The following is a 21,794-nucleotide window of genomic DNA, read 5'->3' as shown; positions in this document are numbered from 1 at the left end:
AAAAAGTTGGCTTAAAGCTCAACATGCAGAAAACTAAGATCATGGCATTCAGTCCCATCACTTCATGGCAAAGAGATGGGGAAACAGTGGAAACAGTATCGGACTTTATTTTTGGGGGCTCCAAAATCACTGCAGATGGTGATTGCAGCCATGAAATAAAGACGTTTACTCCCTGGAAGGAAAGTTATGACCAACCTAGATAGCGTATTAAAAAGCAGCAAGATCCTCTATGACCCACCTCCCAGAATATTGGAAATAAAAGCAAAACTAAACAAATGGGACCTAATGAAACTTAAAAGCTTTTGCACTACAAAGGAAACTATAAGTAAGGTGAAAAGACAGCCCTCAGATTGGGAGAAAATAATAGCAAATGAAGGAACAGACAAAGAATTAATCTCAAAAACATACAAGCAACTCCTGCAGCTCAATTCCAGAAAAATAAATGACCCAATCAAAAAATGGGCCAAAGAACTAAACAGACATTTCTCCAAAGAAGACATACAGATGGCTAACAAACACATGAAAAGATGCTCAACATCACTCATTATCAGAGAAATGCAAATCAAAACCACAATGAGGTACCATTACACACCAGTCAGGATGGCTGCTATCCAAAAGTCTACAAGCAATAAATGCTGGAGAGGGTGTGGAGAAAAGGGAACCCTCTTACACTGTTGGTGGGAATGCAAACTAGTACAGCTGCTATGGAAAACAGTGTGGAGATTTCTTAAAAAACTGGAAATAGAACTGCCATATGACCCAGCAATCCCACTTCTGGGCATACACACTGAGGAAACCAGATCTGAAAGAGACACGTGCACCCCAATGTTCATCGCAGCACTGTTTATAATAGCCAGGACATGGAAGCAACCTAGATGCCCATCAGCAGATGAATGGATAAGGAAGCTGTGGTACATATACACCATGGAATATTACTCAGCCGTTAAAAAGAATTCATTTGAATCAGTCCTAATGAGATGGATGAAACTGGAGCCCCTTATACAGAGTGAAGTAAGCCAGAAAGATAAAGAACATTACAGCATACTAACACATATATATGGAATTTAGAAAGATGGTAACGATAACCCTATATGCAAAACAGAAAAAGAGACACAGAAATACAGAACAGACTTTTGAACTCTGTGGGAGAATGTGAGGGTGGGATATTTCAAAAGAACAGCATGTATACTATCTATGGTGAAACAGATCACCAGCCCAGGTGGGATGCATGAGACAAGTGCTCGGGCCTGGTACACTGGGAAGACCCAGAGGAATCGGGTGGAGAGGGAGGTGGGAGGGGGGATCGGGATGGGGAATACGTGTAACTCTATGGCTGATTCATATCAATGTATGACAAAACCCACTGAAATGTTGTGAAGTAATTAGCCTCCAACTAATAAAAAAAAAAAAAATTAAAAAAAAAAGAAAGAAAGAAAAAAAAGCAGAGACATGACTTTGCCAACAAAGGTCCGTCTAGTCAAGGTTACGGTTTTTCCAGTGGTCATGTATGAATGTGAGAGTTGGACTGTGAAGAAAGCTGAGCACTGAAGAATTGATGCTTTTGAACTGTGGTATTGGAGAAGACTCTTGAGAGTCCCTTGGACTGCAAGGAGATCCAACCAGTCCATCCTAAAGGAGATCAGTCCTGGGTGTTCATTGCAAGGACTGATGCTGAAGCTGAAACTCCAGTACTTTGGCCACCTCATGCGAAGAGTTGACTCATTTGAAAAGACCCTGATGCTGAGAGGGATTGGGGGCAGGAGGAGAAGGGGACAACAGGATGAGATGGCTGGATGGCATCACCAACTCGACGGACGTGGGTTTGGGTAAACTCTGGGAGTTGGTGATGGACAGGGAGGCCTGGTGTGCTGTGATTCACAGGGTCACAAAGAGTCGGACACGACTGAGCAACTGAACTGAACTGAACTGAATAGAGCTATATGGAAAAAAATAAAGAAAGAAACTGGACCACCTTCTCACACTATACACAAAACAAACTCAAAATAGATTAAAGACTTAAATGAAAGACCTAAAATCATAAAACATCTAGAATAAAATATAGGCAGTAAGTTCCTTAGACATCAGTCTTAGCAATATATTTTTGAATCTGTTTTCCTTAGGCAAGAGAAACAAAAGCAGAATTAAACAAATGAGACTACATCAAACTAAAAAAATAAATAAATAAATAAAACTTTTGCACAGTGAAGGAAGCTATCAACAAAACAAAAAGGCAGACTATTGAATGAGAGGAGATGTTTGCAAACAACATATCCTATTGAGGATTAATATACAAAATATACAAAGAATTCATATACCTCAATATAAAAAAATATCTGATTAAAAAATGAGCAGGGTACCTAACCAAATATTTTTCCAAAGAAGACATATGGATGGCCAACAGACATATGTAAAGATGCTCAACATCACTAATCATCAGGAAAATGAAATCAAAACTACAGTGAGATATGATCTCACATCTGTCAGAATGGCTTTATGATAATGTTTATGAGAATGTAGAAAAAGGGGAAAAAAATAAATAAATAAATAAGAAAGAAAAAGAGGAACGCTCAACTTACTGTTGGTGAGATTGTAAAGTGGTATGTCCCTATCTGAAAACCGTATGGAGGTGGATGGGAGGTGTCTCCTCCCTGAAAGGCGATTTCTGCTAAATGATTGGATGGATATGAATTTCTGTGCACAGTGCATTCTGAGACTGCTCCTCATCTCTGAATATAATTATAAGAGTGTACTAACTGCATCCTGAGTCAAGCAACTGGAATTCACATGGAGGATTTCTCCCTAACTCACCAAGGACACTGGCTTGTACTGGCTGAGAAGTAAGCATCCTCTGCTCTGCTTCCTCAGAAGGGGTAACTGTGGGGCCCTCCATGATCAGGGGGCAACGCTGGGTTGAGTAATTATGTTTCAGCACAGCTGCTCTTTTCTGCAACCAAGAGACCATGAGCCTGCAGAGTTCCAATGATAGGAGACCTCCTGCATTTCCGTTCAGCCATTGCACTGCAAAAAATGACTTCTGTTTGAAAAATCTAGATGTCATAAGGGCTTAAACCCACATTGTGTCTTTGGGCAGGACTGGAGAAAGATATTTTGATACTCAGAGTATCAATGCTGCCATTTGTAATTCAAAATAACATATGCTTTTTAATGACACAAAATGCCTTGTATTTTGACACAAAATGTCTTGTATTTTGACACAAAATGCTGGGATGTTGCTATTCTGATTGTAAACTTCCTGACATAATATTGGGTTGGCCAAATAGTTCATTCAGGTTTTTGCTAAGATGGTATGGAAAAACCCAAATGAACTTTTTGGCCAACCCAAATACAAAAAGCCAAACTTTTCTCTATTTTAGTGGATTTCTATTTAGGTTTTTTTTTTTTAATTATTTCAAGGAAGTGAGAGATTGTTTTTCTGTCTACTTTGCTGGTTGCAAAAGCATATATGTAACCCTTGTATTAGGTAATCTATCTATATGCAGATTAGGAAAAAAAACAGGAAAGATAGATTTTTTTTTTCCTACCTGGCCCTCTCAGTCTGCCTTAGCCAGGTCCACTCATTTTAAAATGAAATCAATACCAACAGCAAACTTAAATTAATAAATACAAAATGGGTAAAGTTTCACACAATGTGCCTTGGAGAAATAACATTTCTGAATGTGATCACACTGTAAGAACAAAATTGGTAGTTTAAATTCTAATTCTAGTATAAGTTCTATAATTCTAACTGGTAGTATAAATTCAGCCTATAAATATTTATGTTGAATACTATATTATTTAATAAACTTGCTAACCACTCTTCTGATTTTATTTAGCCTGCTTTTAAATTTTAACCAGAGATAGGAACGAATCCATTTGCAATGCAGGAAACACGGGTTCAGTCCCTGAGTGGGGAAGGTCTCCTGGAGAAGGGAATAGCAACTACTCCAGTATCCTTGCCTGGGAAACCTCATGGACAGAGGAGCCTGGCAGGCTACAGTCCATGCGGTCGCAAAGAGTCAGACAGGACTCAGCGACTAAACAGCAACAACAAAAAAGTGTTCAGACAAATATAAAATGCTAGCATTCAAAGAGTAGTCAATGGACAAAGTACAGTTTTCATCCTCATAAAGGTGGCCTGCCCTTCTAAATCCCCTGTATGCAGTTTAGCCTGTATGCAGTTTCTTAGGACTCTGCTTTAAGAAAGGTACTTATTACCCAAGGAACTGCAAACATAATGCATGTGATAGTCACATTTATAGTTTGCTTATGTCATTTTATTAACCAGAAGCTTAAACTTCAAACTGCAAACCGCATACAAATTGTAACCCACAGTTGTTTCCTGGATCAGACTTTTAAAGGTGAAATCCCCATTGTCCCTAATTCAGACTCTTTTACTCTTGACTAAGAGGTAATCTCCTTGGTGTTTAACAGGAGGCAATGGCTTGGGAATTCTCTCCCATTTCAAGTGCACACAGAATTGCTACTGCCTTTTATAAAAGTTGTGCATAAGCCTGGATACAAAACAAGCCCTATAGGAAAAAAAGAGTCCAGTGAATTCAAGGAAAGTGCAAATAACCTCAAGGCCTAGTCTTTCCTTTTCTGAGAACTAATAAGTGAATCTTATGAATCTGGACAAAAAAAATCCCACTGAAGTGAAGCTTTGAGAAACATTTGTGCTGATGATGACAGCATTTTCATGGTAATTCGTCAATGTTCTTACAAAGCAATGGTAATTTACTCCAGCAAAATCCAGCTAATAGCCCTGTAGATTTGAGGCCTTCTTCCAGGAGGCCACATGCACGCCACCCTAGTGCCTGCAGACTCCATCACCACCCAAGAATTCCAAGCTAAACTGTGTTGTTCAGTCACTAAATTGCATCTGACTGTTTGCGACATCATGGACTGCAGCACGCCAGTCTTCCCTGTCTATCACTATCTCCCAGAGTTTGCTCAAACTTATGTCCATCGAGTCAGGGATGCCACCCAACCATCTCGTCCTCTGCTGTCCACTTCTCCTCCTTCAATCTTTCCCAGCATCAGGGTCTTTTCTAATGAGTCAGCTCTTCTCATCAGGTGGCCAAAGTATAGCTTCAGCTTCAGCATCAGTCCTTCCAATAAGTATTCAGAACTGCTTTCCTTTAGGAATGACTGGTTTGATCTCCTTGCAGCCCAAGAGACTCTCAAGAGTCTTTTCCAACACCACAGTTTTAAAACATCAACTCTTCAGTGCTCAACCTTCTTTATCATCCAATTGAACTGGAAAGATAGATTTTCAGGTATGGTCCATCCATACGTGACTACTGGAAAAACCATAGCTTCAACTATATGGACCTTTGTCGGCAAAGTGATGTCTCTGCTTTTTCATATACTGTCTAGGGCTGAACATCTGGAATATCCAGGCTTGATTTTTCCATGTCACAATTTCAAAGCCAGTGCCCAGTATGGGAAGCCCAACTGGGGTTAGAGGGAGTGGGGAGTTGGGGGAGGAAAGGGGCAGAAGACACAGCGTTTTGATTGTCAGACTCTGAGAGGCCTTAACCTGACAGCTATCTTTCTGAGCAGAAACAAGACTAAAACAAAAAAGCAAATTGTAAAAGACATCTATCAGTACCATTCACTTCCTTTTCTGATTCTGACGAAAACACACATTCATTATAGATTTTTAAAAAACAGAAAGACTTCAAAAGGGACAAAATCATCAATAATTTTATCCAGATGTTTTTACCCAGATATCTTTTATCCAGATACAGTTCCTTCCAGTTTTTCTCAATGCAGATTTTAATTACTCTATGCAACTTTATGGGCTTCCCAGGTGGCACCAGTAGTAAAGAACCTGCCTGTCAATGTAGGAGCAGTAAGAGACATGGGTTCAATCCCTGTGTCAGGACGATCGCCTGGAGGAGGGCACGGCAACCCACTCCAGTATTCTTGCCTGGAGAGTTCCATGGACAGAGCAGTCCAGTGGGTCACAAAGCGTTGGGCACAACTGAATCGACTTGGCACATATGTAACTTTATTGTATACAAGTACTTTTTTGAAAATAAGATTCTTCTAGTCACAGAATATCACTATCTCTGGGCACCTGTAAGTTACAGAATGTTCATATTACTAGACAACTTAAGTGGTTTCAATTACTGCAAAACTAAACAGAACAATGTAGTGACAACCCTCGTACAGAAATCTTGGTCTCACACTCTATTTTCTTAAGAAAGATTCTCAGAAGCGATGAAAGGTATCGATGGATATGGACATTTCAATATACTTGATGCATAAAATTGAGCCAGGAATTCCCTGGCAGTCCAGTGACTAGAACTCCATGCTCTTATTTTCTGACAGATTCAAACCCAGGTCAAGAAACTAACATTCCACAAATCTCATGGAGTAGTCAAAAATAAAAAAATTAAATTTGAAAACTTAAAAATGGAATGAAATTAGATAAAAAATAATAAAAATTGAGCCAAACTGCTTTCCAGAAAAGTTGTAGCAATTAGACAATCTGTTCAACAGCAAAGTAAGAGTCTCATATTAATGTACTTTCATCAACATTGAGCTTTTAATCTGTGGTAAGTTCAGGTCAAAACTCGCTTTTGTAGTTTATGCATACACAATACATTATGTATGGCTTTGGTTTGCTATAAAGTCAACATATTTGGAAAGCCATGGGAAACAGAGTGACCTCCAAGAACATACAATATACTGAAAGCAAAGCAGCTTGCCTGGGGTCATCTGACCATTTAACCATGAATTTGGGACTAAAAACCAAGAATTCTTCTAATTCCCAACCCAGTTCCTAAGCAGTAGCAACTTTCAGTAAAAATAAAACCAATTTAAAAATGTGGAGACAAAAAAAAAAAAAAAAAAAATGTGGAGACAATGGGGAGACAGGAGATACTTTTCATTGCTGCTTGGTAAATAATTTTTTAAATTAATTTATTTATTTTAATTGGAGGCAAATTACTTTACAATATTGTGGTGGGTTTTGCCACACATCGACATGAATCAGCCACAGGTGTGCATGTGTCCCCCCATTCTGAACCCCTCCCTCCTTCCTCCCCACCCCACCCCTCTGGGTGGTCCCAGAGGACCAGCTTTGAGTGTCCTGCTTCATGCATCGAACTTGCACTGGTCATCTATCTTTACATACGGTAATATACGTGTTTCAGTGCTATTCTTGCTTGGTAAATAAACTTTTTCCTCATTGAATTTTCATATCTTTGCAGCACTGCCCCAGACCAGCAAGCCTGCTACCCAGCAGTTCACCAGTCATCACTTTCCAGCTCTCGGAGAGGGTCCTTTGGGAGGAGAGGAGTCACAGACTGCAGATCTTATGTTTCAGAATTAACCACAGGAGTGTCATTAGGAAACTCAGTCTAGCCTGAAGATACCTCATGACAATCTAAAATCAAATACCAGTGAGTCTTCCCTGCCTCTGTGCATGCATGTTCAGACGTGTCCATCTCTTTGTGACCTCATGGACTGTAGCTTGCCAGGCTCTTCTGTCCATGGAATTTTCCAGGCAAGATTACTGGAGTGGGTTGCCATTTCCTTCTCCAGGGGATCTTCCCAGGGATCGAACCCACATCGCTTACATCATTCTACATTGACTGGCTGTGTATTGAACAGCTTCAGTCGTCTGACTCTTTGCAACCCCATGGACAGTAACCGGCCAGGCTCCTCTGTGCATAGGATTCTCCAGGCAAGAACACTGGAGTGGGTTGCCATCCTCTCCTCATTGACAGGCAGATTATTTACCACTGATGAAAGGCTATGCATCTTCTTTCTGGTCTGCTGAGAACACTTACTCTTGGAGCCATCATGTAAGAAGCCTGACTGCCCTCACTGAGGAGCCCCTATTGAGGAAGTCTACATCCTGTTGAGAAGCCCCAGGGAGATGCACTGATGGACAGTCCCTGATGAACCCGGTCTTCCAGTCAGCCCGGGCGCCAGGCATGTGAGGGAGGGGCTTCCAGACCGTTTCAGTCCACAGCCATCTGAGTCGGTCTCAGTCTTCATGACTTTCCGCTAACGCCCCAGACTTCATGGAGCAGAAGCAAGCCATCCCCACTGTGCTTCGGCTGAACTCCTGACTCACACAACGAGTGTAATAAAATGACACTTTTATTCATTGTATTAAGAGCAATTGGTGATACAGAAATAAGTCATACCTTATTCCAGTAGTAAGATCATCAAGGCTTCCTGCGTAGCTCAGTCGGTAAAGTATCTGCCCACAATGCAGGAGACCTGGGTTCAAGTCCTGGGTCAGGAAGTTCCCTCGGAGAAGAAAATGGCAACCCGCTCCAGTATGCTTGCCTGGAGAAACCCAGGGACAGAGAAGCCTGGTGGGCAACAGTTCATGGGATCGCAAGAGTCGGACATGACTTAGTGCTATCTTTTTGCTTTTTTTTTTTCATTCAAGTAATAAGCTGGAATACCTCTCCCCTGCTCCCCTATCCCTTAGCCTCCCCACCCTCCTGTTCCATTGCATTATTGCTATGGACTAATTTTTGTGTCCCACCACCACCTCCAAATTACATGTTAAAATTCTAATGCCCAGTATTATGGTTTTAGGACGTGAAGCCTTTGGGGTGATTAGGTCATCAGAGTGAAGCCTCATGAATGGCGTAATGCCCTCATGAAAGGGCACCAGAGAGGTCCCCTTCCACCCTGTGGGGACACAGCAAGAAGTCAGCAGTCTACAACCTGCAAGAGGGCTTCCCCCAGAACTTGACTATGCTGCACCCTGATCTCTGAATTCCAGGCTCCAGAACTGTGAGAAATAAATTTCTGCTGTTTATAAGCCACACAGATTATGGTATTTTGTTTAACAGCCTGAATGGACTAAGACAATTATTCTCCATCTTTTCCTTTCCCATCTTCAGCCCATGAGCTACCAGGTCTCCTACTTTTCTTTCAAAAGTCTCTGAAGATTTTTGAGCATTCATAACAATATTGAATATTAATATTTTTGATGACTGCATTGACAAAGAGACTTGGAAGTCACTTTGGAGCGCATGAGAATATCTAGAAATGGACTTTTCAGTTGACATTAAAATGTCTGTGACATTTTCTCTGCTCTTTTCTATTTGTCATCCATTTCCTATCCCAGATCCTGCTACCTAGCCACGTCTTTTTTTAAATTAATTTTTGTTAGAGTATAGTTGCTTAACAATGTTGCTTTACTTTCTGCTGTATAGCAAAGTGAATCCATGTATTGAATGTAAAGAATTCCCAGAAGCTTCTATTACTCAATCAAATTAACAGTTAACAGAGGTCAATTTCAGTTAAAATAGTAAAATAAGCTACCATTTGTTGAGTGTAGTGCTAAGCACTTTATCCACATTTTCTTAGCATCATAACCATATGAGGTAAGTCTTATTAAACCCATTTTACTGAAGGGGAAACTGTGACTTAAAGAGTAACACGGCTCCTACATGGTAAAGCTAGAATTTGAATCCAGAGTCATAGGACCTCAAATCCAATTCTCAACTATTGCATTAGTAGCTTTCAAGCCTTCTGGCCATGCCCCATGGTGGGAAAAAAAAAAATGCATCTTACATCATAGCCAATGAACACCGACACACATGAACTAGAAGTGTCAGCAAGCAATAAATACCTTACCAGGTACACAACATACTGATCTTCTCTATTCTTTTTGGTCTAGTTCTCATTTTTAAAATGTAGTTGTGTGTCTTAGTTGCTCAGTTCAGTTCAGCCGCTCAGTCGTGTCCGACTCTTTGCAACCCCATGGACTGCAGCACACCAGGCCTCCCTGTTCATCACCACCTCCCAGAGTTTACTCAAACTCATGTCCATTGAGACAGTGATGCCATCCAACCATCTCATCCTCTGTCATCCCCTTCTCCTCCCACCTTCAAGTTGTTCAGCTGTGTCCAACTCTTTGCGACCCCATGAACTATAGCCCACCAAGCTCCTCTGTCCCTGAGGATTCTCTAGGATTCTCGAATACTGGAGTGGGTTGCCATTCCTTTCTCCAGGGAATCTTCCTGACCTCGGGAATGAACCCAGGTCTCCTGCATTGCAGGCAAATTCTTTACCGTCTGAGCTACCAGGGAAGCCCAAGGTGTGTGTGTGTGTGTTACTGGCTCAGTCATATCCAACTCTTTGTGACAAATGTACTTAGTAGTCCATCAAATTGATTGCATAGCTTCTTGCTAATTGATCATAATACAGAGACTAAAAAAATCACTACACTCCTTATCCAACTTGACTTAAAATCTGGGGGGTCATTACTCCAAAACCCTTTTCTACTTTAAAGATTACTCACCAAAGAGCTAAACACAAAATGTTTTAATACAACCTTTTTTAAAATTAGAAAGAAACTTTATCATTTCTATCAACCTCTTCTCTTTTTTAACATGAGACTATTTAATGAAAAGCTCTATTTGATAAATTTAACAAACAAACTGGTATCTCAGTTCCATACTAGATCTGGTTGCTGGACAGCAATAGAAGATACAGGAAAGATATTCACCCTGCGTTTGTCTCATTGCTCAAAGCCCTTCCCAAGAGAGCTGCTGGCCACAGCCCTGACCAGACACCACAGCACAGGATCCCACTCGCCCCTCCACTTCAGCTATTTGGGCCATTAGCTGGGTAGAGAATGATGAAGTGCCTGGCATGAGAAAAGGAGCTGGACCACGTCAAGAATGAAAGTGAGGGCATGGTAAGTCTCTTCAGTCGTATCTGACTCTTTGTGACCCTATAGACCGTAGCCCGTCAAGCTCCTCTATCAATGGGATCCTCCAGACAAGAATACTGTAGTGGGCTGCCATGCCCTCCCTGCCATGCAGGGATCCAGGGATCAAACCAGGGATCAAACCAGGGATTGAACCCACGTCTCTTACATCTCCTCCATTGACATATGGGTTCTTCACCACTAGGGCCACCTAGGAAGCCCATGAAAGTGAGAATAATGGGTAAATAATCCAAAGAATCGAGAGAGTAGACACTGAATAGCCATGTGGCAGGATGGGGCTGGAGAGGCCATGGTAACCACGGACGTACCACAGCGATGAGGATACCGAAAGGGCCACACGAAGTGGGAGGAAGATGAGTGCGTGTGAAGAGGAGCACAGAGATGCCTTGCACCCCTAGACAAAGAGGAGCTGGTCGCTCTAGGCGGGACAAGTCCCACTGGCTTTCTGGTTTCAAATCCAGTGCTGTGTACTCACAACAAAAACATACATTTTTCTTTCTGGAGATTTGTAAAGTGTTTAGTTCTTTACAACCCAAAGTTCCTCAATTAAATGGGCTCCTGAAATATTCTCACAGCAAGAATCTGAGAGAAAGGCAGAGTAGGACAAACACAGAGTCTCAGACAAGAGATTCATGGACACAAGATTTGTAGAGGACTAGTCCTATACTTTTGTCTTCTGGAATATTAAAAATCTTCATTACAATGCCTTTTATTTGAGTCATATGGTACTTTATAGTTCACAAAATCATCTGTAAAGTGGGATAATAATTTTACCTGTTTCATATTTTTTGTGGAAGGTGAAATAAGTAAACACAAGAAAAGTCCTTAAATTAAGACTTTCCACATAGTTGATCTTATGACAATACTATGGCATGGGAGGGTGTTACATATGACATGGGCATGCAGAGAAACCCCAGGCCATGCTAAAGGTTACACAGCTAAAAAGTGGTAACAGAGGTCTTTGGGCTTTGCATCATCCATAAATATTCCACAGATATTTATGGGGTCCAGAACCAGTGCCAGGTTCACACCATCACAGTGAATGAGACAGATGCATTTCCTGCCTCCAGGAAAATTACAGCAAAATATTCCTTCCCCACATCTTATGTTTCTATAATATAGGCATCAAACTAGAGAGCTGTTCTTTTTTTCACACTCTACAAATAAGATTAAATTAAGCTCTAATACGAAAAAGCCACAAGACTAGAAAGGCATGCATCTTCTGCTATCTTGAGAAATTATAGTTTCCTCCCCTGTACCTGTCTGTAGCCTCCTAGGGTTACCACACCGAGGCGCCAGGCACACTGTATTGTAATTCCTTGAATAATTTTCAGTCCCCATTCTTCACCCAAGACCATCAGCTCCCTAAGGACAGGAACTCTCCTCAGGGCAGCACAGTGTGCTAGGTGCTCCGTCAGGTCCAACTCTCTGCAGCCCCATGGACGATAGCCCACCAGGCTCCTCTGTCCATTAAATTCTCCAGGCAAGAATACCAGAGTGGGTGGCCATTTCCTTCTCCAGGGGATCTTTCCAACCCAGGGATCGAATCCAGGTCTCCTGCATTGCTGGCAGATTCTTTACCGTCTGAGCCACCAGAAGAGAACAGAGTGGGTGCCAAATGAATAACTGGTTGATTTTAATTCAATAAAAGGCTAGAGTGCTAAGTCGCTTCAGCGTGTCCAACTCTTTGTGACCCCATGGACTGCAGCCTGCCAGGCTCCTCTGTCCATGGGATTCTCCTGCCAAGTATACTGGAGTTGCCATGCTCTCCTCCAGGGAATCTTCCCAACCCAGGGATTGAACTCAAATCTCTTCTGTCTCCTGCATTGGCACGCAGATTCTTGACCACTAGCACCACCAGGCTCTTATATCAATGCAAATGCCTTGACTTTTCTTAACATTGAGGTTGGTCTTAGTTTTTAGTTCACTGAGAGGTTTTTATTTCTTGTGTTTGTGAGGTTCCCCCTCCATGGTGATTTTTTTCAGTTTAAGAAATGCATAAGGCTCAATGAGACCCAGGAACTAAAATGATTCCTGCCACAACTACCAATAACACTTCAATACATTTACTAATTAATTATACACATATTTACTAATATAATATTATTTGCTATAATAATATAGACGCAAAGAGAGAGATCAAGAAAGATTAGTGAAAAATTGGTGTAGAATCCTTTGAGGTCTTTTATTAAAATTAAACATAATTCTAAAGAAAAAATTCAAAGCAATCTATCCACTAAAGACATAGTTCTCACTTTGAGATAAAGCCATCACTTTGGGTTGATTATACCTTGCCCAACGTGGGTTTTTTTTATTATTATTAACATATTTCATTCCTACCAATTCAGAGTAGAGCGATTTTGAGATTAGAATGTCCTTCCACCAAAGCTGGAATTTACAAAGTCAACAGTGCTAAATGTTAATGGATTCTGCCCTCAAGAACCAGGGGTATGGGGAGGTAGCTGGACCATTTTAAAACTTCATAAACATGAAAGATTGGGAGTTAGCTATGAAGAAGTGAAGGTTTATAGAGACCCTCAAGATAAACTTTCCAAAGTTAGGCTTCTCTCCTGGTTAACCTAAATCAATGGCATCTCTGGGGAATACAGTAAATGTGAACTTTTGTGTGGCCGTTTTATTTGTATGTGTGTGTTTTAGCAAGCACCATGGAAGGGCAGAGGCTTCCTCATCAGTGGAACCATGTAGATTCAGAAAAAGCCATCTTCCATTGAGAAGACAATTGTTTTCTATAGAGACAAGAAACAAATGCCTGTGACCCAGGTCACCTCGTCCCAGCAGGCTTTTGCTGCGGCTTCCTCTGAGCAAACACAACAAAGTCCGGAGCAGTCAATCCTGCCGCCCCACACTGGGCCCCTGCAGTTGTGCTCTGCTATTTACCCTTCCTATTAATCTGTCAGTGTTCTAGTCAAACACGCAAAACAATATGGTGGGCGCATAGTTTGATTGGCCATTGCTAAGTAACTTGGTCCAAAGATGAAGAAATGGAACTTCCAACCCACAAAATGTGAGGCCCAATTTGGCTGTTAGAAAACGTTCAACAATACTGGGGCATGACAATTTTTCAGGGTGGCTGTGATTTAACATCTCTCTCACCAGAAAAGTGGTCTCATTAATGACATTCCATTCTGGAATCTAAATTCAGGTCATGTCTCTGTTCCTATCACTGTGGGATAGGACTGTCTGGGTGTTTTGGAGAGGAAGGTGCTCCGAGTAAGATGCCATCATCTTGTTAGTGATGGGATTACTGGATTTGGTTTGGCACACAGGTAAGCCTCTGGCTAACAACTGAAACATTCTTTGAAATGAAAAATTTCGTTGTTGATACAACACTCTTGGAACACTAAAATGTTATAGCTCCACAGTTCCAAAATGTAATCCAAATTATCAAACAGTTGAAGTGAATTTAGTAGCTCATTTCCTCACTCTACTTTCCTCCTTTTCTGTTAGCCAAGAGGAAGCCTCAGACTCCTTCTCAACACAAAGCTCTAGGTGGCCATTTCTAATCTGTTAGATGTGGCACAAAAGATGAAGCAAATAAGTCATTCCAGCCCTGGAGTATCAAGTAAACAAACTCATCAGAATATAAGATGAATAGATGATCAAAAACTGTCCAAGACATTCTCTGCTAATAATACAAGGCATGCATTTCACTGTTATGAGTTTTCAGAAATCACACAGGATGGGAAGAATATGTAGAGGTATTCATGAATCTGAGAGGCCGGGATGCAGTACATCAAAGTGAAAGCAAATATGGCTGTTGAAGTCAGGCTGACTTGTGGCTCAAATTCCCCCCATTTACTCTTTACTAGCTACTCAACCTCTGGCAAGTATATAAGTCTGCTCTGAGATATGTTTGTTCATCCATCAAATGCAGAAAACCAGGTTGTATAATACATAAGTCAGGACTTTTCAACTCTGGTCCCTGCTCCATTTTTTCCAGCTATTTACTTCACAGACCAGAGGCAGCTTTGGGTTCAAATCCTTGTAGTTCTTGACCCAAGAGGAAAAAGAACCCCCTCTTCCAAGCTGGAGTTTAAAAATTGAGAAGAAGAATTCTAATTGGCTTGACTGAGTTGTGTCACTCACTGGACTCCCACTATGGGGACTCTGACTGGTCCAGACTGGGTCAACTGCCCACCCGCTGCCAAGGTCCTGCGCTCAGGCTATCCTCAGGACCACCTGTGACAGTGTTAGCAGCAGTTTCTCAAAAGAAGTACTGAGTGGTGAAAATACTTTCCTGGGATAGACAAAACACTAAATGTGTGCTCCAAAACCACATGGAGTGAAAAAAGTAAATACAATAATACATGCAAAGAGCTTAGTAACTGGCACATAGTAGTATTCCATAGATGGTAGCAAAAGTGATGGTATTATTATTATCAATCTCCAGTCTCAAAAGGTGCAATCAGCAGCAGGGTGATTCACAGAAAGATATTTAATGTGTCACATCGAGTTCATCACTTCCTGATGTCAGTTTTAAGTCTGGCTACTCAGATTGTGTTCTCAAATAGCATTCTCAGTGAAAAAGCCAAGTGCAATGGTCATACTTTTCATACTTCAATTTAAATTTAGCTAATTCTAATTGCAGAGATTTCATTTTGGTCCAACTCACTGAAGAAAAGGTTGTGCTAAAGGATGCAATTAAGGATGTGATTTATTTATGCATTTACTTGCGCTCCTATGTGTCAGGCACTGGGCTAGATGCTGGGTGACCCAGGGAAGCAAAACTGACCAAGTCTCTGCCCTCAGGAAGCTGACTTTCCAGCAGGGGAGTCAGAGAAACAAGCTATGGGGGAAAAGGAAGCACCATAAAAGGGGGGAAAAGCAGAGAATGGACTTTAGATAGAGCCAGGCCCTCTGAGGAATGGCGTCTGGACAGAGGCATGAACCAAGTAAAGGAGCTATGAGAATGCTTTCCCCAAGGCAAAAGAGAGAGAATGGTAAGCACTGAGTCTGGATGTGGGGCAACGTAGCCAGAGCAGAGCAAGCAAGGTGATGGGGATGGGAAGTGATGGTGGACAGCCTGGCCACCCTCTAAGAGGTCTACAACCATGTTACCTTACATGGCAAAAGGGACTTTGCAAATGGGATTAATTTAAGGACACTGAGGGGAGGGCTTTGGCCTATACGATCCAGGTGAGCCCAGTGTCATTACCAGGATCCCTAAAAGTTGCAGAGGAAGGCAGAAAACAAGGTCAGAAACACACTATGAGGAAGAGCAACCCAGTGTTGCTGCAGTGAAGGTGACAGGGACCAAGGGATGTAGGTGGTTTCCAGAAGCTGGAAAAGGCAAGGAACCAGAAGCTCCCCAAAGTCTCCAGAAAGGAATGCAACCTTGATTGCCCAGTGAGACCCACGTCAGACATAAGACCTGCAGAACCACAAATAACAGATTTGTGTTGCTTTAAACCAGTAAGTCGGAGAAGGCAATGGCAACCCATTCCAGTATTCTTGCCTGGAAAATCCCATGGACGGAGGAGCCTGGTAGGCTGCAGTCCATGGGGTCGCAAAGAGTCAGACATGACTGAGCAACTTCACTTTTACTTTTCACTTTCATGCATTGGAGAAGGAAACGGCAACCCACTCCAGTGTTCTTGCCTGGAGAATCCCAGGGACGGGGGAGCCTGGTGGGCTGCCATCTGTGGGGTCACACAGAGTTGGACACAACTGAAACGACTTAGCAGCAACAGCAGCAGCAAACCAGTAAGTGTGTGATAATTTGTTACAGCAGGAAAAGGCAATGAATATAGTATCATTCTTAACATTACCAGATGGTTATATGTCAGGGAAAAGTCTCTGTCTTTTCTTAAAAACCTTGACTTATGGAACTTATCAGGAGTAAACCAGTTGCTTTAAAGTGAGGAGATAAGCCACACCCTAATGATCTGGAGCCATCTTTTAAGTACACAAAAGAAAGAATGGCAGAGAAAATAGGGGCTGTCTCTCCAGGTTTTCCTAGCAGAGATGTAATGTATCCTTAGCATGGCAAAATTTTTTATGAGGGGATTAAAATAGGATGCTATAATTTACAATGATGTGGATAAACATGGAAACTAAGGGGATGCTGAGCGCAGAAGAATTGATGCTTTTGAACTGTGGCGTTGGAGAAGACTCTTGAGAGTCCCTTGGACTGCAAGGAGATGCAACCAGTCAATCCTAAAGGAGATCAGTCCTGGGTGTTCATTGGAAGGACTGATGTTGAAGCAGAAGCTCCAATACTTTGGCCACCTGATGCGAAGAGCTGACTCATTGGAAGAGACTCTGATGCTGGGAAAGATTGAGGGCAGGAGGAGAAGGGGATGACAGAGGATGAAATGGTTGGATGGCATCACCGACTCAATGGACATGAGTTTGGGTAAACTCTGGGAGTTGGTGATGGACAGGGAGGCCTAGCGTGCTGTGGTTCATGGGGTCACAAAGAGTCAGACACGACTGAGCGACTGAACTGAACTGAACTGAAGGGGATGTTCCAAACTATAAGACCAACAGCACTGAATCAGGAACCAAAACTGTTGGCTAAAATGGAGTAAACCTACTGACATAAAAATATGTAAGAAGATGCATTACCTCTCATACACTACCTGCATCCTGACTGCAAAGAATCTGGTTTAGAGTCAATGAAAATGCTTTTTCTCCCATTGCTCCCGGCTATATCTCTTTAGACATCCATTCCACGAGCTCAACTCCCTATAAACAGCAGATGGAGAAAGAATAGCTTAACCACGATGAAACAATGAGGAAAATGACATTTTTAAGATGCTGAATCATCCTAACTATGAACATATTTCTTTTCAGTGACTGTCAATAAAATTATATACTTTTCCACATAAAGTTCTTGATTGTCTTTGGTAAGATGTAATCTTAGGTACTACTGGGATTTTTTTGTTTGGTCAGTTTTACTTATTTTGCACTATAAATGCAAAACATTAAATTACATGTTTTTCTAATTATGTTAAGGGTTCAAAAAATGTGATTTAATTTTATATACTGTTTTAAAGCAGCAAGTTAGCTAAACTCTCATATTAATTCTCAAATATACGTCTATAAATTATTTGGGGTTTTGGTGTGAACAACTGTATCATCTGCTACTAGTGACACTATGTTTGTTCCTTTCCATTTTTTTATAGTCTTACTGCACTAGCTTACATCTCTAAAATAGCACTGAACAGCTTAGTGGTAGTACACATCCATGTTTTTCCCCAAAACAGATTTATTGTTGATACACTGAAATAAATAAAGCTTGCATGCACAGGCCCCCATGAGTTCTAGGAATTACTAAGATTTGCACCATATTCAATGGCGACCCACTCCAGTACTCTTGCCTGTAGAGTCCCATGAGCAGAGGAGCCTGGTGGGCTGCAGTCCATGGGGTCACAAAGAGTCAGACACAACTGAGCGACTTCACTTTCACTTTTCACTTTCATGCATTGGAGAAGGAAATGCAACCCACTCCAGTGTTCTTGCCTGGAGAATCCCAGGGACGGGGGAGCCTGGTGGGCTGCCGTCTATGGGGTCACACAGAGTTGCACATGCCTGATGTGACTTAGCAGCAGCACCACCACCATATTCTAGGTAGAAAGGGCAAGGCTAGAGAAAGTGGGAGGCACTTCTGATAAATTTCTTTAAAAGGTCTCAAAATGACAAAACTAAACACACTCTTTCCATATGATCCAGCAACCATGCTCTTTAGTATTTACCCAAAGGATGTGAAAACTTGGGTTCCATTAAAAAAAAAAATTCTGCATGATTGGATATTTATAGCAGCTTTATTCATAATTGTCAACAGTTGAAAGCAAGCATCAAGTATGTTTGTTGCTTATTTATTTGTTCTCTGTAGATTGCTTTGTTAAGAACTTTGTAAACAAGTTTTCTTCTCTTCCTTGTTTGCAAAGATTTGGGGGATTTGGTGAGGGGATGTTGCTTGTTTTTAATTAGGAAAAAATGATGAATTCTATTGAATATCATCTCTGCATCTATTAATATGTTCATATTTTCCTTTTAATCTGTTAAAGTGCCATTACATTAATCAAATTTCCAATATTAAACAAATCGCGTATTCATAGAATAAAAATAACTTGGTCAAAATGTATTTTCTTTCTACTACATTGCTGGATTTCATTTGTTACTATTTTATCTAGCTTTATTGCTTCAATGATCATCACTGAAATTGACTTTTTCCCTCTTAGAATGTCTTTGCCTTGTTTTGGTACCAATTATCCAAACTTCATAAAATGATTTGGAGGATATTCCCCTCTAATTGTTGGTGAAGTTTGTATAGGGTTGAAACTAGCTATACCCTAAATATTTGAATGACTGTATTGGTCAAATCTTATCCTGATGTGTTCTTCAGGGAAAATTTTTAACTACTGATTCAATTTATCTAAGATCTACAGGGCTCTTTATGTTTTCTACTTCTTTTGAGTCATTTTTTTAATTGTGTTTTTCTAGAAAATTATGTTCCAGTTTTCCAAATTTGACCTTAAAGTATATGTATGTATGTATGTATGTATATATATATATATATATATATACACACACACATATATACTTATCTTTATTAATAATTTTAAATTATCAAATCTTCACTTTTATTTGGCATCAATTAGCTTATTCAATGGGTATCCCTGTAAATGGGTGTCAGACAGTGAAGAATCCATCTGCCTGCAATGCGGGAGACCAGGGTTCAATCCCTGGGTCAGGAAGATTCTATGGAGAAGGGAATGGCAACCCACTTCAGTATTCTTGCCTGGAGAATTCCGGGAACAGAGGAGCCTGGTGGGCTACAGTCCATGGGATCTTTAAGAGTTGGACACGACTGAGCAACACATACACATACACACACATACAACTTATTCAAAGTGATCATTTTTTCATTGATTTTTCTCAGATTTTATCAATGAGCAATAAAATATCTGCGATTAGTAGTCTTTCTCTTCTTTTCAACTGACTATCCTACTTATTTCTGTTTCATGTTTTATTTCATTTCCTAGACTTTTCAGGATAATATAAAATAACAGTTACATTGTAGGTATCCTTGTCTTATTTATAATTTGAAAGTCCTCCAGTATTTTTCAATAAGTATGATAATGATTCCTACATTAAGATAGATTATATTAAATAAGTATCTGCCTGCTTCTAATTTATAAAAATTTTTATAAAGAATAGTTGTATATTATCAAAATATCTAGTATTTAATTGCATTCTCCTATGATTTTTCTTGTTCAATCAACTATTGTGATATATTTGGTTCTTACAATTCCCAACATCAAAACTATCACTAAAACTATCCTGAAATAGTATCTACTGGGCATATATATGAGACAATATATATATATTATTTATATAAAATAATGTGTTTTATGTAAAGGGATGAATTTAATGTGTTCATGGGTATTTTAGGATATTGGCATCTATATTCACAAGCAAAACATTTTATTGACTTTGTTTTTTTACACTACTTTTGTCCAGTTGGCTATCAAATGCATTTTAAAAATTTCACCAGTTTTTATGTACTATAACAGTTTCCGTAATGTGGAACTTCTGTTTCTTTAAAACATTGAAACAGCTTGCTTGTAAAACTGTCTGGGCTTAGAGCCTTTTTGAGAGTTAATTATTTGAAAGCATTTTTCATCTTTGTCATGACTACTGTTTAAGTTAAGCCCTCCATCTCTCTTGAGTGAATTTTAATTGTTTTTGCATGTCAATATGATAATTTTGTTGAGGCTTTTAAATGTATCCCCCCAAAATTTTTCTACATAGGGGTTTCTTCTATTTTAAATCTCTATATGTACTAAATTAAGAGGAAATTCTGGTTCATGGATTTTATTTCCTTGGAATTATAGGTATACTAGCTTCTGTTTTATGCCTCAAGGGAAAATATAGAAATGGTACCCCCCTCAAGAGATAATTGGTGAGGTTGGAGAAAAGCTTATACCTATAGGGCTAAATTTATCCAGAGTCACATCATGAAGAAGGTCATGTAGGTATATCTCTGACTCTATGTTTTCACCTTGCTTACCCGTCTGCCTTCCTGTGCCTGGACATAGCAAGTCTGGTTTCTACAAGGCAAGTTCCTGGGGTCGATATGGTAAGCATACCTCACAGACCTTGGCAATAGGCCTGCCAATCACTACTTTCCTTGTGAGTTATAACCAGTCATTTCAGACTGGACAGGGTGGGAATTCCATTCTGGCTTGAACTCAAGCTTCAATCCCCAATTCATCTCTATCAGGAGCCCATTACTCAGAGAGTAATTTGGCCTATGTTAATATAGATGATTAGCTTGATGCAGAACATCAGCCTTTACCCTATGAAACCAGGACTGAAGGGAATGAAGGAATGAAGGGAATGATTTTCTGAACATAAACCCTAATTTTTAGATACATCTCTTCTTATTCTCAACTTTATGTGTTTGTGGTTTTGTTTTATTTTGTTTCTTAAATAGGCTTTCCAGCAATTTGCACGTCATTATTGTTATTTCACAGTCTAAACTAAGAGATTCAGTCTGGGTCAAAAGTGACTGTAAAGACCTCAACTTCATGACTTTATACACCTTCATTCTAATGTTACTCTAGTCACATGGCACAGTTTCTTTACATAAACTTACTTCTCTCTGCCACTTTCTCCTCTAACAAATAATTTCCTCCCCTTCAAGTACGTTTCATAGCTTCTGCTTATTCAAGTCACCCATTTGATTATGATCTTTAATGGATCTTTCCCTAGCTCAATACTTTTCACCTCATCCTCTGATGCTCAGTATTCCCAGTTCAGATTCAGGAGGTAGGGAATCTTTGCAGCTCAGCTCATGCCTTCCTGCCAAGAAATGTTAAAGGTCCCAAGGAAGCTAAGGAATGACAGGGGGCCCGTGCTCAGTCACTTGAGTTATGTCCAGCTTTTTGCCAACCCTATGCACTGTAGCCCGCCAAGCTCCTCTGTCCATGGGATTCTCCAGGCAAGAATACCGGAGTGGGTTGCCATGCCCTCCTCCAGGGGATCTTCCAAACCCAGAGACCAAACCCACATCTCTTAAGTCTCCTGCATTGAAAGGTGGGTTCTT

At 40.5% G+C, this 21,794-nt stretch overlaps 1 long non-coding RNA gene across 3 annotated transcripts in view; it reads right to left on the bottom strand.

Annotated features, from left to right (window-relative positions):
* The window catches only part of LOC122680054, a 146,959-nt gene extending 138,653 nt beyond the window's left edge, over positions 1–8,306 (bottom strand). For all 3 annotated transcript variants that reach the window (XR_006336594.1, XR_006336593.1, XR_006336592.1), the window contains exon 1: positions 8,166–8,306. This is a non-coding gene — a long non-coding RNA (uncharacterized LOC122680054). The remainder of the gene's footprint in view (positions 1–8,165) is intronic.
* Between the last annotated feature and the right edge of the window lie 13,488 nt (positions 8,307–21,794).

The sequence above is a fragment of the Cervus elaphus genome, chromosome 22, assembly GCF_910594005.1.
Source record: "Cervus elaphus chromosome 22, mCerEla1.1, whole genome shotgun sequence".
NCBI classification, from domain to species: Eukaryota; Metazoa; Chordata; class Mammalia; order Artiodactyla; family Cervidae; genus Cervus; species Cervus elaphus.
Note: the sequence above shows the minus strand (reverse complement) of the source record. Positions and strands in the feature narration are given on the sequence as shown.